This window comes from Notolabrus celidotus, chromosome 18 (genome assembly GCF_009762535.1).
Source record: "Notolabrus celidotus isolate fNotCel1 chromosome 18, fNotCel1.pri, whole genome shotgun sequence".
Lineage (NCBI taxonomy): Eukaryota > Metazoa > Chordata > Actinopteri > Labriformes > Labridae > Notolabrus > Notolabrus celidotus.
The window spans coordinates 28,528,254-28,547,923 of record NC_048289.1 but is presented as its reverse complement, the minus strand read 5'-3'; the positions used below and the strand labels follow the sequence as shown (position 1 = coordinate 28,547,923).

The 19,670-nt window shown below is 40.6% G+C and overlaps 1 protein-coding gene across 1 annotated transcript in view; it reads left to right on the top strand.

The window, feature by feature from the left end:
- The window catches only part of thrab (thyroid hormone receptor alpha b), a 482,714-nt gene that overhangs the window by 90,666 nt on the left and 372,378 nt on the right, over window positions 1-19,670 (top strand). The window lies entirely within an intron of this gene.

Here is a 19,670-nt window from a genome sequence, read left to right as displayed (position 1 = left end):
GTTTTCTTTATGATATTAAAAGAGTAAACACAGTTGTTTGATAAAAATTTGGCTTCACCCAACCCCTAACCATGACTGAAAATTCAAAAAATTATCTTATCATTCATATTCTCTGAAAAATGGCCAAAAAAAATCACAAATTCTGCCAGGGTATGTAAACTTATGAGCACAACTGTAAATAAAAGTATGATAAGAATGAATACATACAAAATCAATAAATACATGAAAGGGAGAGGAAAAAAATATACATGTTTATGCAAACATACACTCATTCATGTATTGTATTTACATACACATGTACACACATATATTCACATCTAAGGGTACTATTAATCAGAACCAACTCTCAGTGGTTGAGAGGCAAATGTTAGCTAGTAGCTTACTTACAGTTACCTCATCAATAGTTCATGTTGCACGGCTCTTGCTCGCATTTGCTGTAAAATCTTTGCAAGTAAATGCACAATTCATGTTTCCTCTTTAAGCATCTTGGTTGCTAATGAAGACAATAAAACCATCATCATCCATAAATAAGTCTGAATCCTCCTCTCCATCCTCCTAGTCATAAATTAGTCAATGCTTGCATCCAGGTCCAAGTCTAAGTAATCAGCACTTGAGTGAACATGAGGACTAGAGTCTGACATGAGTCATGTCCTGGACTCAAGTACTACAACACTGATAGAAACTGAATGGACTGACAGTGCAGGCTAGTCGGCCAGTGCTGCATCAGTGTCATGATCTAGATCACAGATTCAAAGTGTATTTATCCCGTACAGGTCAGGAGACAGTGTGTTCCATCAAAGGTCTGAGTCCTCCCTCCTTGGCTCTGTTTACAAGAAGACTTTGATTTACAGCGCTGTGCTCTTTTTCCAGTCCAGGCCGATACGTACACACAATGTACTGACGCCGTTGGCAAAGTAATCCCAAGGACTGCTTTCTGTGATTCATGTCAGTTTAATTAAGCATTAATACAACTTCTGAACTAGAATGGGGCTGAATAAAATATCAGCCTCAGCACCAAGAAGGAGGAAGAAGAAGAAGAAGAAAGAAGGGCGAGAGAAAAACAAGTCTGGGGAAGGAAATCAGAAAAAAATCATCTGTATGTGCGCGGACGTCAGACGAAGAGAGAGGGAGAAAGAAACTGTGATTGCGTGTGACCTGTGGTTTGTGTCGTCTAGACAAAGTCAGCAGCCGTACGTGATGGGTGACTGTGTAAACAACAGCCAGAGAAACCAGTCGCCCTCTCTCCTCTGGGTTTGGGGGGAACTTTGAGGAAAGTAAAGTGGTGCTGAAATGATCAATCAACAGAATATTAATCCAAGAATGTTTCAGCAACACGCAAAAATGTGAAGTATTTATTAGTCCCAGCTCCTTACACTCCTTTTATGAGTTCAGCTGCCAGGGATTTCTCAATCGGAACAATAAGTACAGATGTTGTGAAATGATGTTTTAGAGGAGCATGGGAACAACTAGAACTGAGGTAACTCAGGCAGAAATCCTGTTTACACACAGATTTGTTTGAGTCTAATCAACTAGCTCCTCTCTCTCTTTCTGACATATCATCCACTTCCTTTATTTCCTTGTTATTTAGCACACATTTAATGCATCCCAAAACCCTAATGACGTATGCCAAATATACCTCTATGTCCTACTTAATGTTTGTCCACTCGGAGCCTGCCTGACCCACAATCCTCAGCCTGGAGAAAGATGCATCACATCGCTGTAGCTGCACAGGGTAGACAGATTAGGAAGAGCGCTGCAGGCTGTAAGAGGTGGATGTAGAGTAAGGTTCAAGGGTCGTTTGTAACTGGGTTTAATGCTGGACATTTAAAGCTCCTCTGAGAAGTTTTATCTGGATATGAAACAGTCAGAAATGAACAGCTAGACTGTTTTATTACCTACAAAGATAAAAAAAGATGAATTATTTCCATGTGGTTGTTTTTGACGAGGGTAGCGGCCGTGAGGGGGGAGGTGTCAGACGGTGAAGACTTTTTGTTTTGTACTTCTCGGTTTTACTTTACTGCTGCGCTATATTTAAAAATTGAAGAAAGCAGGTCGTTTGGTGTTAGATGAACAATATGAGATCAGCGAAGAGGGATAAGGTACCACTTTGACCACAGGGGATGCTGACATCAATTGATAGATGGATGGATGGATGGATAGATGGATGGATGGATGGATGGATAGATAGATAGATAGATAGATAGATAGATAGATAGATAGATAGATAGATAGATAGATAGATAGATAGATAGATAGATAGATAGATAGATAGATAGATAGATAGATAGATAGACAGATGGATGGAAAGACAGATGAATGGAGAGATGGATCAATCGAAAGATGGATTGATGGATGGATGGAAAGACTGATGGATGGAAAGATGGTTGGGTGGATGGAAAGACGGATGGATAGATAGATAGATGGATAGATGGATAGATGGATAGATAGATAGATAGATAGATAGATAGATAGATAGATAGATAGATAGATAGATAGATAGATAGATAGATAGATAGATAGATAGATAGATGGATGGATGGATGGATGGATAGATAGATAGATAGATGGATGGATAGATAGATGGAAAATGGGATGAACAGAAAGACAGATGGATTGATGGATCAGTCAATGGATGGAAAGATGGATTGATACGGATGGATGGATGGAAAGATGGATGGATGGATGGATGGATAGATAGATAGATAGATAGATAGATAGATAGATAGATAGATAGATGGATGGAAAATGGGATGAACAGAAAGACAGATGGATGGAAAGACAGATGAATGGAGAGATGGATCAATCGAAAGATGGATTGATGGATGGATGGAAAGACTGATGGATGGAAAGATGGTTGGGTGGATGGAAAGACGGATGGATAGATAGATAGATGGATAGATGGATAGATGGATAGATAGATGGATAGATAGATAGATAGATAGATAGATAGATAGATAGATAGATAGATAGATAGATAGATAGATAGATAGATAGATAGATAGATAGATAGATGGATAGATAGATGGAAAATGGGATGAACAGAAAGACAGATGGATTGATGGATCAGTCAATGGATGGAAAGATGGATTGATACAGATGGATGGATGGATGGAAAGACGGATGGATGGAAAGATGGATGGATGGATAGATAGACAAACGGATGGATGGAAAGATGGATGGATGGAAAGACGAATGGAAAGATGGAAAGACTGATGGATGGAGAGATGGTTGGATGGATAGAAAGACTGATGATGGATAGACAAATGGATGGATGTTAGGCTGGATAGATGAATGGATAGATTGAAAGATGGATGGATCAAAAGACGGATGAAAAGAATGATGGATCGATGGAAAGACGGATTGATTAATCGAAAGACGGATGGAAAAATGGATGGGTAGAAAGATGGAATAGACAGACAGACAGACGATGGATGGATGGATGGATAGATACTGATACTAAAAGGCTTTATTAAAACCGTCATGTGATTGCTTTGTTCTGGAGGTGCTACATAATTCCTAAAGCATGAGTTTGTTGCATTATGGGAAATGTAGGATCTGTTGTTTTGGAGCTGAACACACTTCCTTCAGTGAGGTCCCTGACTCTGCAGCCTGCAGCAGTTTAACCATTAACAGTTTAATCACTCTCATGGAGGCGGCGTGTTGAATCTCTGGAGCTCGGCTTTAATCAAAAGATAATAATCCAGAGATTAATCGATGATGAAAATAATCATTAGTCGCAGCTCTACTGGAAAGATAACTGGTACTGGAGGACTCTCTTTTTTTCCCCATCCCCTCAGTCTCTCTTTTCAGCACTTCTCCGTCTCCCCCGTCTTCCTGTCCTCTATTATGAACCATTATGTTATTTTTTCATGTGCGGCTGGAGTCGCCATCTCTCATATTAAAGGCTTTTAAGGCCGAGCGCTGACAGTTACAGAGAGGAAGCCTGGCAGCGTGGTGGAGCCGAGCCCACACACCTTTAATGCTCTGTGTGTGTGTGTGTGTGTGTGTGTGTGTGTGTGTGTGTGTGTGTGTGTGTGTGTGTGTGTGTGTGTGTGTGTGTGCGTGTGCGTGGGTGTGAGCTGTGAATGTCTGACCTTGTGTTAATGAAAGTGTGATTTAGTGTGAATGTGTGTCAGAGTGAGGTAAACGTGCACTCAGGTGTTGAATGTGCTGTGCTGTGTGTGTGTGTGTGTGTGTGTGTGTGTGTGTGTGTTTATTGAGCATGTTACAGACTGTGTATGTTTGCTCCACCAACACCAGGAAATATAAATGAATAAATAATGTCAGATTCCTGTACAGTGTGAGAAAAGCATGTCGCTGCTCTTCATTAAATATCCATGCTCATGACCCTGACCGTGTCAACACCAGACTCCACTCTGAAATGTTTTGACGTTTGTGTTTGTCCACAGCAGCAAACAACGTGGATGATGTAATTCTGCACACTTAGAGAGAAGCCTTGTCTCACCCGGTTGAGATTCTATTTCCCACAACTACCTGCTAACCATACATTATCCTGCTTATTACCCTGCTACTAACTTAAGATACAAACACGGCGGCATTAAACATTGATTAAAAGATTATTTTATTGGTTTAAAGTGATTTATGTTTACAGTTGTTATAAATAGTCCCAGTGATTCCACGTCAGTGATCATTCCATGGCGATGGATTCTTCTCTGCCTGTTTTGGTGGATTTAACATGAAACTGTCCTCATTCAGCTCTCCTTCTCTGAGCTCTGTGGTTCACACCCCTTTAAAAAAAACCTTTAAAAATAAACTAATGTCACAACTTTGAACCCTGCTGCTATCATCACCACCACTCATGGTTTAGGCAAGGCAAGGCAAGGTAGCTTTATTTGTATAGCGCATTTCACACACTAGGGCAACTCAATGTACTTTACATTAAAAGATTAAAAGCATTGGAAACATTCAGACAAGCATAAAAGAACATAATTAAAATGACAAATATAATAAAACAGAAAAGAAAAGGATAATTAGAAATATATTAAAAATTACATTAAAGTTTGCATTTAAAGTGAGTTAAAATAAGCTAAGGTAGGAAGGCAGTGGCAAATAAGAAAGTCTAGTTTAAGTTAGTTTAAGTTTCTTTGTAGAGGTCACTAACCTAAAGTTTCTCTCACCTGCTCTACTCGTTGCTGGGAATGCTGGACAGGATCCATTATGAAAATGTTCGTAGTCTGCCGATTTAGCATGCTAAATTTTAGCCACATTGTTTACCATGATGATGCTAACGAAAGCTAACGGTTTTACCTCACCTTATGGTCTATAGGCGTTTTCGATGAATGGCATTCGTCTTTGTTTTACTGCCCTCTACTGGTCTGGTGGTGTAGTGCATATTTTATTTTTTTCTCCATACGTCACTGGCCTGATTTGCACAATCTACCCGGGACTTCAGCCCGCAGTCGAAACGCAGACAACAATGGGGGCACAGGAACCTTTTAGTTCAAGGTAAAGTAGTTCTGTGGGCTAAAAGGCCCCGGAACTCTTGGTGGAAATGCACCTTATGGTGTCAACAAGCAAAAGCAAAATGTGTCGCAACTCTTTTCCATTGATTGATTTGACATGATGTGTGATCAGTTTAATTTTGGTGTTGCTCATGTTAGTGAAAGTTAATAACCGTTGTAAAGGGGTTCTTGACCAATCAGAATCAAGCATCTTACAGAGCCAGAAGATCAGTAAGAAAGCCAGGTAATGAGATTAAATAATGATCTGATTATTTCAAAGATGTTTTTTGTCAGTGTCTGCAGGATTGATTGAAAAGTAAAATTGTCCATTTCAGGGATTGTTGATAAAGTTGTGTGAAACATATTCAAAATACCCGAAACCATCTCCTTCCTTCTTTTTTTTTTTACACAGAATTTTTTCATAATGCACTTCTCTTTTCTTAAAGCTGCTGTGAGGAACTTTTAGCTTGTATCGATTCTGGCGCCCCCTTGTGGACAAAGTGATACCTCTTATCTCTTGTCCTGTACATGCAAATAAGTGTCTTCAGACAATAACCTCATCCTGTTGTCTTTGCACATTTAGATTTATCGCACAATGTGATTATTTGCAATGAAAACAACCAAAAAAAGAGTGTTTCTAAAGTGAGATGTCAATCACCTGTTCTGACACCTACCCCCTCAGAGCAGTCTCAGGCATTAAAATGACAACAGAGAAGGTATCAGTGTTTTGTAGATGGTCTTGTTTGCTTTTGAGGGTCATACAGAGGCATCAGTATCAGTTTCAGTATGTTTCTCAGCCAGTTAAAAACTCCTCATAGTGCCTTTAACTAATATTGTCTCTTGCATTATTCTACTACACTTAATTTCCAGAGCTGGACACACATCCAGTAATCTGTTCATCCGTGTATCATCAGTGGTGTGGTTGGTCGTCTCTAAATCGGAAGGTCAGGGGTTCGACCCCAGGTCTGGCTGAAGTGTCCTTGGGCAAGAGAGTTAACCCTGAACTGTGCACGTTGCTGATGCCATTGGTGTATTAATAGGATTAGTTAACACTGATGGGCCCCTTACAAAGCAGCCTCTATCATTAGTGTGGGAATGTGTTGTGACTTTAAACACATCCATTTACCATTTTATTTATCTGTGCCATTTTTCAAATTCACTTTTAACATAGACGTTAGCTTGAACAAGGATTATTGAAACCTTTAAGGTACATTAACTTTGGTTTTCTTGAACATCATAATTTTCTTGCTTCCTGACTTCACTGTAAGAACAAAGCAGCATGGCAGCAGAGAACAGCATCTACACTGAGGTTGTTAATCTGAGAAAGGAGAAGGATCCAAACCCTGCTCCTACTTTGAATCTGTTGGAAGGATTGAACTGATTGATTGATTATTTTGCTATCAGTTTCCTTTCATTCTCTTGTCTCCTTATTACCATTTTAATTTACTTTCTCTTCTGAAGTATCTCTGCCTCCCAAGATCAGTTCATTACATCAAACCTTAATGTTTGCATCCAACCGTATGAGTCAGTCTCCTGTCTCACTGGATAACGTTTGTTCTTTTTACTTTGTTGTTGTCTTGAACATCACTCGTTTCTTTATGTTATTCTCTCAGCATTAAAGGGTTTGATGCAAACAATCATCCACTGATACTTCACCTCCCCCATCAGGTGAAGGTGCAGAGGAACCCTGCTTGACATTAGCTGCTTTGCATAAAGATCACAGACACTTCATTACATTAAGTTGCATCAGAATCACGATGGTTCAGTCAGATTACGTCCATCATCATCATTAACCTCCATCAATAGTTATTGTTCAATTAAAGGTGTGACTTCTCCTCATGTATCTGTCTCAGTGATGTTTATGTGAGCTGTTTTCTCCCCTGGCTGCAGCCTCGTGCTCTCTTATTAATGAATATACAGTAGCTGTGTTGAATTCTGCACGCTCGTTACTTCAGCTTCTGTATATTTTATGTGACTTTCTGCCGCCTTTGTTCTGCTCCCTGCTGAATTCTTGGTACACAGCTCAAAGCGCCGCACAAAACTCAGCAGCACCTGTGCCACCAAATTCAACTGTAACTCCTCAGATATAATAATGGCTTTGACTTCACAGCCAGACTTCCTGACTGAAGATTCAAGCAAGGCCGGTAAACCCCACCTGCTAGCAGCCAATTAGCCTTGTTTCATCCGTTAGCAACCCGTGGCTGCCTTATTTTTTTAACCGTTAGAAGTGCTGCTTTATATTGAAGCTTGAAAAAGATCCCTGCAAAGGTGTGGATTTGTATGCTGACAGTTTCTCTCTGTCCCACTGAGAGCTTGATTTCATCAATCTGGCCATTGAAGGGAAGTTGCAGCAAGTCTTCATCTGAAAAGTTCAAGCACAACTGAAATTAAAGGAAGTATTTTTCACCTTTCGATCCCTCTGAATACATTTGTTCCTCCTAAATTAAAAGCCATGAGAGGAAGCTTCTTTAATTTAAAGATGTGAGCTGTGAGCTTGCAGACAGTCACACTAACAGTCAAACAGCAGGTCGTAAGCACAACACAGAGACACAGACTCAGAACAACCTCCCACATCAGCTTCCCGCTGATTTCTCATTCTCATCTAGCTTAAAGGCGGAGGCACTCGGCTGACTGAGGGGGCGACATGACACACATCTCCTGGAAAGACTTCACTCTAACTCAGGCTGCATGACTGGTTAGCTAGTGGTTAGCTGCCCTGCTGTAGACTTTATTCTGATCACACTGCGGTTAAAGGTCCCATATGATGGTGTTTTTCAGCTGTTTACAACATATCCTGGTTTTCTTTTGAGGAAGGTTTGTGAATTAATATGCAAAAAACAAAACTCTCAAACCACAGGAATAAACTGGAGCAAAGAAACCAGCTTCAGGGAATACACAGGAGGTATTTTAGTTAGATCTGTGTGCTTTCATTTTGCAAATGCAGCTGTGTTGGTTAGATTCTGTTTTTAGATTCATATCTTTCTGATATCTTAGTTTGCTCGTATGTTTCTCACGGCGCCACGTTCATGTGAAGTGTTGCAGCCACAGTTACAAGATTTAAGATTCAAAGGTTTTATTGTCAGTTTTCACTATATATACGAAGAAATACAGGAAAAACAGGATGCTGTTTCTCTCTTCCAGCTCTTGAATAGCAATTATTTTTAATATAAAATACAATAAAAGTATGATAAATACAGTTAAAAACAGCCTATGTCACAGTGCAGGTAGTGCAGTGTCGTAACAGTTTAAAAACGGACAATGTAAACAGGTAATAGTGCAAATTATATTACGGTGCAACAGCATGTCTCTGAGGAGCAGGTTCAAATTTGAGCAGCTTTCCTACCTTTTATGTGCAACTTTATGTGATTGTCCCTCAGTTGTTGAAGCGGTCTGAGATGAAATGGTTGTCACAAACAAATAAGCACCAAATTATGTGATAGAAGATATAAATTTGTGTTTTGCAACTCCCCATTGGCTTCATTTGTCAACACCCGAAGTCACAGGCTGGTATCCACCTGAGGCTGGCTCTAAAAACCAAGGAGACCCCATTAGGCTCCGGTAAAATACCCATTCTGACAGCATAAAAACATGCTAACATCCTGATACATGATCAGTTTTGATCTAAAAAGCACATTTCTAAATTAAAAATAATTTGGCATGCATGTTGCACACATTTGAACTGTAACTGAGGCTGTGACTGAGTCAACTGACAGGTGGGCATGTTTGCTAGGAGGCTTCAGGCCTCAGCTCCACCTCTTTTTTTTTAAGTTATGCTTTTGGCATTTTTGCCTTAATTGGAAAGGAAAGCTGGAGAGAGACAGGAAATGTAGGGAGCAGAAAGAGGGGGATGACATGCAGCAAATGGTAGAGGCTGGGACTCAAACCTGCGATTGCTACGACGAGGACTAAGGCCAAATTCCATCAGATCCGTCACGGCTCCAGAGATGATACGTTTCTATTCTAGTCAATGTGTTAACTTCCACTGGATCCACTCTGTTGCGTTTCGGCTGCGTCTCTGATCCTGCAGGTCTGAGCCCTCCTCATCAGATATACAAGACTTCTATTTTTGCTGGATGCCGGAGCATGACGTCAACAGAGCAGATGGAGCGGGACAGGAGGTCAGGCACCAAAACAAAATGAAAACATCCGGTTAATTTTCAGAATAAAACACTCTGTGTTATCACCAGATCGTATTTCACTTAACTACAACAACAAACTGTCATGAAGAGCGGAGCCAGGCTTGGAGTCAACAGGTCAGAGGTTTTCAGAGGACCAGAAAGACAACATGGATGAGGAGAGGAGGAGGAGGAGAATCCTTGATTCAGTGATTACAGCGGGAAAAAATCTCAGTCACATGACTCCAGCTGTCCGGCAGTCCTGACAATCAGAGACGGACTGGACACGGATTTGGTGGAAGTCCAATGTAAGACAACAGCGCCCCAGCTTCACCTCTTTGCCTGTTTCTACATTGATCCAATGTTGGTGGTGAAGATAGCATTTCAAATATTGGGAAGGCCATAATTGGGCGCCAATTGGGGAAAGTTGGGGAAAGTTGCGGTGATTGTATAAAATTGCAAGGCCGCGAAAAAATGGCGCTGATTGGTTGAATTTGCGTTGATAGTTGTGATTGTGAAATCGCAACTTCCTGGAGGGAGTGTGTTTTACTCAGTCTATGCGACAGACTGCAGCCTTAATGCCTTCCCAACCTTTTCAGTATAGTATTCAGACGTGCAGATTATAAAGATGCACATCATAATAATAGAAGATACCCAACACTTGTATTCACAGTATTGATCCTTGCTAATAATAAATAATGCCGCTGTCAGATGCTCTTAAAGTCACATCTCTGTTAATCGTCGTGGAAGCAGCCCCTGAGTAAACTCTGCTCTCACTGTACGTTGTTTTTCTTTTTGTTTCTGTTTGTGTTCACAGATACTGAACAGATAGTCTTCAGCCAACACAGCAACAGCCTGTGTACACTGATATTATTACTGAACTCTATCCCGCTAAAGTAATCTATGGAATATCTTTGGATAGATCACCTACTTATATGACGTAAATAAAAACCCTCTTCTGTTGCATTTTCAGGCTGAACTGTGTGTTTAGTTTAGGGCGGATAATCTAACACAGGAAATTAATTTTGCTACAGAATGAAAACGTTGAAAGATTCACGGCTGAGATACGCTCAAACAAATGACTCCTGGATAACATATTACATAAGTTATTAGGTAGAGTGATGAGAACAGTAAACAGACGATAAAGTTAAACAAAAACATACATCCACTGTCTGAGAAAAATATGTTTTGGAGGAAAAGGTTAAAGCGAAGCATTTCTTCTCCCTATAAGAATGGAGAGAGATTTTAATAATGTACACCCAGAGGGTTTACATCAAGGCCAGAGAAGAAAGTATCTGTGCAGAGTGTGAGCCAGCTGCATCTTCATATGGAGTCAGACTGCAGCGCTTTGATGGGGTTTGCATTTTTTAAGACACTTCTGAATTCATCCCAAGGTTTTAGTTCACTGCTGTATAAAATATCAGCCCAGAGTTTTACTTTAAAGTTAAAGAGGCAGAGGTGCTGAGCTGTGTATGAATATATACATGGAAACACGCACGTACACGCAGTCGTTCGCGTGCTCCACCTCGTTTACGTAGATCGCACCCTTCATTCCTTTTTTCCTCGCCTGTCCTCGTGTGTCTCTGCCCGGCCTTTCCTCCAGCTGCTGCTTTGATATGAGCTTCATGAAAATCTGTGTGAACACCATACACGCGAGTAATCTGCCCCGCTGCACGAGCTCGTTCACATCGTCCCTCCTCATTCTCCTCTCATCTTCTCGCCTTGCTTTAATCCTCCCACTCTCAACTGAACACAAGGACTTCCAGCCGTCGCTCTTTTAGCCTGCTTTTTTCAGAGCAAGTTGGGTGAAAAGATGGGATGTTCTTTGTCTTTATATGAGGACACCTGACCGTGCAGCTCTGGTATGGTTTCCTACAGGTGTCCTAACAAAGAGGTTCAGAGTTTTCTCCTTTCTTAGTACCTGAGGGGAGATTAGTGGGTCCAAAATATCTGAGTTACCACAATGGAGCATGCAGGGTATTAATAAGCATCCTCAGTCTGTGATGGAGAACCAATGCAACCTTGGGCAAATCAATTAGAATTTTATGCTAGCTTTTTTGTAAGTATGGAAGCCCAAGGACTTCTGTTTCCTGCTAAAATTTGATCTAATTAATTTAATTTTCCAGCATTTTTCTCATAAAATGGAGAAAAGCAACGCTTTTCTTTCTTATAAAAGTTGCATAGTTCTCCACAAATGATAAAGTGCACTCCATCCTAGAATGTCCACTTGAGTCTGGCTCCAAAAGCCATGGAGACCCAAGGAGGCCCATGTTAGAACACTTCATTGGCTCCAGAAATAAACATGTTTACAGCCTGGTTCGAAAACAATTTTGGTCTCAATTGTCACTTTGGGAAAATTGGAGGAAGGAGGACCGAAGTGGAGATTTAAAAAAAAAAGAAGGTTTTATTAAACAAAAGAACAAAAGGTACAAATAAAGAAAGAAAGAAAGAAAGAAACTATATCCAAAAAAAGTCCAAAATAAAACACAGGGAACACGGGAGAGATGTGCAATGATCCAACACAGGACAGGGGAAAAAGAGGAACTAAATGCACAGAGTAATTAAAGCCACAAGCGGCGTTGAAAGGACCCTTGCACACCAGTCGCGACCACCTGATGTGCAGCAACTGCATGCTATGCAGCAGGATCTGCCTACGCAGTAAGTGTTGCTGGGCTGCACTTAATGAGGACCGGTCTTTCACCAGTAGGTGGGGCTATAACTTTCATGAAGTGATTATCTGCAGGAATGTTTCTAACAGTTCATTATAGAAGCGGTTATGATCACAAGCATGTTAAAATCAGTGTATGAGAGTAAATACCGCTTGTGTCCAATAGGGGGCACTAAGCCTATGAGCAAAATGTTCATGCAGATAAGCTCAGGCCAGGACCTTGATGAAATGTGCAAAGTTTTGAAGAGATCGGATAATGTATGCTAAGGTCAGTACCATGTGTTTCCTGTGGGTGGCGCTATGACTAAAGTGGAGAAATGAGCCCATAGGTGTGTAGAGGGGTGGACCTTCAATGTTTTTTATTTATTTTAATTATTATCAACATTGTACATTAATCCTGAAGACATCAAAACTATGAAATAATCTGGTTTTGCCATAATCTGGATTACAACAGTAGTCAAATAGGGCTATCCATTGTGTATTAACCCTGCCTCTGAACAACACAACTGATGGTCTCAAACACATTAAGAAGGCAAGTCATTCTACAAATGAACTCTTGGCAAGGCTCATGTTCATTAGAAACCATTCCAGGAGACCACTTCATGAAGCAGACTGAGAGAATACCAAGAGTGTGCAAAGCTGTCATGTAGGAAAAAGGGGGCTACTTCACAGAATCTAAAATATAAAACATATTCTGTTTTGTTTAACACTTTTTAAAAAATTAAATAATTCCATATATGTTCTTTCATAGTTTTGATGTCTTCAATATTAATCTAGTGTTTCCAATAATTAAAATAAATACAAACCCTTGAATGAGAAGGTGTTTCCAAACTTTTGACTGGTAGTGTGTATGCAATTTGAAACAGATTGAAGACTTTAAGAAGGAGCTATGTTTAAAATGTGACTTCCTGTTGCCAGTAGGGGGTGCTATAAGATATAGGTGAATATTTGCATACATGTGTTCAGGCTGGGACACTAATCATGCATGACCGTTTTGGTCCTGATCCAACGCTGTATGTAAGAGTTATTAAGGTTTAACGTTTTTGGCAGATTGCCAAAATTACCTCCAACTTTGACTGTGTGCCACGCCCACACCCATTGAGGTAGAGAAATTATTTTGATATCCTGTCACCTTCAATGTGTCTGCTATAGAATGTGCATGGTTAGGTTGTTTGTTCATCTTGTGTTTGGCTAAACAAGTCATGTCGGGTCGAGTGGTATTGATTTCTTGGTAAGCAGCACAAACCTACCCGAGAGCACCTGCCAGTTAAACACCCAATAAAGACTCTTAAGGAGCCTGTTTACCAATAAGGACCGCTCACTGGTCAGAGACTTTACCTTGGATGTGTTGGGGTTGAGATATTGACGCTCTGTATCGATGTCCTGGTGCACCTTCTTTCAATTTGGGGCATTAAATGTGATAATGAATGGAAAGCTTCAGACCTCATTACAGTATCGAACACGTGTTAGGAGTCTTTGCTGCTCGGCTGAAGGAGAAGCGATGACGCTAAGCTCAGGCACTCTTCACTCGATAAGCCAAGGCAAATAGAGCATGTTAACTGAGTCTTAAGGGACTACGGATCATTACCATTGACCTGGACTTGGTCTGCTTGTGGTCTCTTATTGATTTCAATTAATTTACCTTAAGTTATGAATAAAAAACCACGGTTGATAAAATAATATACTCTCATTTGGAGGACTAAATGACCTGGGCTGCATGTTTGCATAATCTCAAGGCTGTGCATGTAAAAATTCAAACTGCTGCTAAAACCCCAAAAGACAAAATGATACCACACACACACATTTAATTCAGAGACTTTATTATGAGCATGCATGCGAGTCTGCATGGAAAAATCTAATTAAATCTGAGAAGGATGACTTGCAGTAACATTTGCCTTAAAGATAAAATGTACAGTAATTTCCCCAGAGAGGAATATCTCACATTAAAAATTGTACGCTCAGCATTTAAAGGCAGTGCTTCCAAAATGTCATCAATCCAAAAAGACGACCCACTTGTTCCTGGAAGTAAAGACATGACTCTACATATGCAGCAGGCCCTGAATATATGATCATCTATAATCAGACGTAATATTACACTCACTGTGATCAGATGGAATATCATATTTCATGCTTAAGAAGATTTGTTCCAGCCAACTGAGACAGACCTCTTTTTCTTCATAGTTCTGGGAAAGTTACTGAAAGCATTTATATGTATCTTAATGAACACTACACAAGAGAACAAAGTAACAGAGGCTCCAACACTGTCTCATCTCTACTCTGATTCAAAATACAAATAATTTATAAGTTATTTTATTCAGAGCTGAAAAAAGGCTTCAACAAATCCAAGAGACTATAAATGACAACTCTTATCTCACTACTAGTCAGACACGAGTGTGGACAGAAGGGAGAGTAACCCTACCTGTAGCATTTTCAGGCACAAACCACGATCATGTGTTACATTACATTAAATTGTCAAATTAACAGTGTGTGAGGAATTAAACTTTACTGTAGGTGGACGCTGTTGGTAGATTTGATTGAAGTGCATTTAGGTCTCATCTAGAATAACATAAGCTATAGAAAAAGTGACGCGAGGTGATGGGAAGTGATTCGATACAATGCGATGCAAGGCGGTGCTGAGCCATTTGAGGCAATGCGATGCGAAGAGATGCGAAACGGTGCGATGCGACGCGATGTGAGGCGGTGCTGGGCAAATTGAGGCGATGCGAAGAGATGCAAAGAGATGCGAAGAGATGCGAAGCGATGCGACCCGAAGAGATGCGAAGCGATGCGACCCGAAGAGATGAGATGAGATGCGAAGAGATGCGAAGCGATGCGACCCGTTGCGATAATACGTGCAATGCTATGTGAGAACCTACGATGCGGTTCAATGTAAAGCGAAGCAAAACGATGCAAAGCAAAGTGATATGATGCAAAGCGATACGATGGGATATGCAACAATACGATATGAGGCAATGCTGGGCAATGCGAAGTGAAGTGAAGTGAAGTAAAGTGAAGCGAAGTGAAAGGAAGCGAAGCCAAGGGAAGCGAAGTGAAGTGAAGCGAAGTGAAGGGAAGTAAAGCGAAGCAAAGTGAAGTAAAGTGAAGTAAAGTGAAGCGAAGTGAAGTAAAGTGAAGTAAAGTGAAGCGAAGTGAAGTAAAGTGAAGCAATGTGAACTAAAGTGAACGAAGTAAAGTGAAGTGAAGCAAAGTGAAGCGAAGTAAAGCGAAGCGAAGGGAAGTAAAGTGAAGTAAAGTGAAGCGAAGCAAAGTGAAGCAAAGTTAAGTTAAGTGAAGCGAAGTGAAGTAAAGTGAAGTAAAGTGAAGTATAGTGAAGCGAAGCAAAGTGAAGTGAAGTGAAGTGAAGCGAAGTGAAGTAAAGCGAAGTGAAGTAAAGTGAAGTAAAGTGAAGTGAAGTAAAGTGATGCGAAGTGAAGCAATGTGAAGTGAAGCGAAGCGAAGTAAAATGAAGCGAAGTGAAGTGAAGTAAAGTGAAGCGAAGTGAAGCAAAGTGAAGTGAAGCAAAGTGAAGTGAAGCAAAGTGATGCGAAGTGAAGCAAAGTGAAGCAATGTGAAGCAAAGTGAAGCAAAGTGAAGTTAAGCGAAGCAAAGTGAAGTGAAGTAAAGTGAAGCGAAGCAAAGTGAAGTGAAGTGAAGTAAAGTGAAGCGAAGCAAAGTGAAGTGAAGTGAAGTAAAGTGAAGCGAAGCAAAGTGAAGTAAAGCAAAGTGAAGTAAAGTGAAGCGAAGTGAAGTAAAGTTAAGCAATGTGGAGAAAAGTAAAGTGAAGCGAAGTAAAGTGAAGTGAAGTGAAGCGAAGTGAAGCGAAGTGAAGCAATGTGAAGCGAAGCAAAGTTAAGTAAAGCGAAGCGAAGTGAATGCGATAAGATATGATAGGATGTGAAGCGATACGATGCGAAGCAATATGATTTGAGGCAATACGATGTGAGGCAATGCCAAGCAATATGTTGCGCAACAATGCAATGCAAAGTGTTACGAAGCGGTTCGATTCGAAATGATGCGATGCAATAAGATACTGTAATCTTGTGTTCAAACCAGACGTGAATACAGTTGCAAGATCTTGTCGAACAACACGGATGACTCACTATAATATCCCAACACAGCAACCGTGCAATCATTGTCAAATTGGAAGAAAATTGTGACACTTCATGATATCTAGTTGATTGATGAATATGCCCTTCGTTGGCATCATACAAAGTATATGATGAAATAATGCATACAACAGACATTATTGATATAATTAAAACTCATACATTCTTGTTCTTCTTTATGTTAGGTGCATTAAAAATTATTGGTATAGTGAAGCTGATTGATGTCCGCTGTAAATCCATGATGACCCTAATCTGCTGTACAGTTTACCTGAATGACATCTCAAGAACACAGTGTTACTCCAAACCCAGTCCCCGCTGAACCCTGTGCTTGCAAAGTAACATGTGTCACTGAGTAATCTGCAGGTCTCACTCAAAATATATGCCGACAACCGTGACAATTCAAGCCTCACAACATGGTAAATGGGACTGCTCAGAGCGCCCTTTACATGTCACATTCACCCATTCACACACATTCATACACTGAGGCAGAGGGTGCCATGCTAAGTGCCCATCAGAGTGAATGCTGGCTGTCATGCTGCTGTTTTGAGGTCTTGTTTGTGAGAGGCACCCGTTGTTTTTGCAGCTGCAAAGTATGACATTTTAGGGAGAGCTTTAATTATTATTTAACTGTCAGAGGGAAATACTGTGCTCTGCAGAGCATGTATTGTGTTGTCAGTGACTCCCTCAGAGGGATCAGATCCTGCAGGTGGATCAGAAGGATGTGAAGTTTAACGATGTGATGAGTGAGAGGAGAAAGACATGTTGGTGGAGCGTCATATCAGTGTTTTGGCTGTGAAGATGAGCAAAGCTGTATATTTCTGTTGTCTTCAAAGATAACTCAGGAGTCTCATGTATGTGTCGTTTTCTCACCCACAGAGTGTGTTAACACAGCGGCAGGGTGGAGCACATTCACACCATGAGTGGCAGCGGTGATGTGTGGGTTAATCAAGTTCAAGTTTAATTGTCACATATAATCACACAGGGTACTGGCATAGTTAAAAGAATGTCTGCAATCTCCTTAAAGTGCACTGCAGACAATAAAGGGAAAGGTCAAGGTGGTTAATAGTCCTAACCTCTGACGGATCGGCTTGGGAAGGTATTCTGTGTGACTGAAGGTAATTCAGTCTCAAAGCCGCAGTCTGAATGTACTGATGAAGCAGGCTTAAAGAAAATATCAGTTTGATGTACCTCTTCAGTCTGACCTTTAGAGTCAGGATATCAAAGTGTTGTCCAGAGTTAATGAAAGAAATACCTGATTTATTGCTCCATAATCTGAGGTAATGCCGCGTTAATGCAAATCTAAAACTCATTATATTGTATAAAAGGAATTTGTACATGGAGCACAGTGTCATGGACTGCTTGCATAAAAAAAAGATGTAGCCTCTGGGTTGAAATAGTGAACCAAAGCATCTCCAAACCTGGATTCCTCCAGAGGCCAGCAGGGGGCGTCTTCACTGGTTGCAAATTGAACTGGACAACACTGTCATTTCCTCACATTGTGAGATGGGAAGCCAAAGTACCCACACGTACATCACACTCCATTTAGTAAACCAAAACACACATTTAAGACACCCATAAAATGTCTAGAGCTGCATTTCAATCAATCCGTGCAGTTCAGTTTGGTATGGTACAGAATGGAATGCAATGATTCATGTTCCCAATGTCAAGTGGGGAAAGGTACCACATAACTAATATCTAGGGGGGGTGATGGAGACAAGAAGCTCCTTCAGAGAGAGGCCTATTGGATCCACTATCTACAAACCAGTCCCTCCAGGAAGTTGCGATTTCGCGATCGCAACTATCAACGCAAATTCAACCAATCAGCGTGCTTTTTTTTCGCGGCCTTGCAATTTTATACAATCACCGCAACTTTCCCGCAACTTTGACCAATTACCTTAACCTCAGCCCCTGTATGTCATCGGTTTTGTCATCAATTTCACTGCATGTGTGTGCATTTGTATGTATATACCAAAAAAACTGTATGTGTAGCATGTCCAAAATAGCATGAGTGAAAAAATTGAATTTCCCCCCTGGGGATCAATAAAGTACCTTAGAAACTTTTTTAAAAACAGGTGTTTGATTTACACACAGACACCAGCTGAGCAGTGAGAGGGATGCAGAGGAGGAGATTGTACAGGAAGTTTTTTTTTTAACGTGTACCATGTTAGTTTTAATTGTCACTAGAGGGAGCTCTAAAAATCTTGTCCTCACACTTTTTATCTGCTGTTCTGTCCATTCCGTCACACGGTCTTTGATGGCTAATTTGATGGCAAGTGGTCCAAATACAAAATACACCTGAAGATTTAATGAAAATGTAGGAAGATAAGATTTAAAAATAGATTTAATGGAGGCTTCAGGCTCTATTTCCCCCTAAAGCCACATTAAAAGTGATGAAAAAACCCAGTTCTGCATAAATTGTACAAGTTTGTGGAATATAACATTTTGTGGTTGCATTTTATAACCATGCCTTAAACATACAACTAGTTAGACAGATTTCCTGGCAGAGGCACCATTAAAACCCTCCACATGCCACACATTCAAGTGTTATTCACAGGTTTATGGAAGAGGTGCCACCGTGGGAAAATGTCTATAACTGTCGCTGCCATAACCGCGCTGTCAGCCGAGTAATACCTTCTTCATCAGAGGGTCAGTCATCTGAGGTAAATGTGTTGTTTTCTCCATGGAGCATCTTTTTACTGTCAACACCATCAAAGAAATAAGCGACCGAGGTTACAGGAAATTATTGGAGTTGAAGTTGTTGCAAATAGGAGGAGATTGCAAGACGACAAAGTGCTCCATCTGTCACTCGGGCTATATTATACACAAATATATGCTGCTAACAACATGTCGCAGAGTTAAAGGAATCTGAGAGGAAAAAGGGGTGAATGCAAGAAAAAAGTAATCCAAGTAAAAGTTTTCATTTTGCCTTCAGGATCCTCTTTTCAAGTATAGAGTAATGCATGTGTGTTTTCTCCTCACACAAAAAGCTACAGCGTGTTCCTTAAAGCTGAAATATGGCCTCCATTTACAACCGAAGAGAGTAATGTTATGATGAACTTAAGTTTAAGACCATCTCTAACACGAGGTTCAGTGTATCCCTCTCTTTTGAGCTGCTTGTAAAGGCAACACTAACACAAGGCCCTGGTGTTAAAATCACTGCTGCCTCTCTTTGAAGCCGCTCAAGCTTTCTCTGGATGCTTTCATCTCAGTGCGTTCGGGTTCTTTTGGTTCTCCTCCTCCCTGAGTCTCTCCTCTCCGTATGCGTTCCCCATGACAGCATGTGATGTAAGAGTTTCCTGTGATATGTGAAGACTTGTGT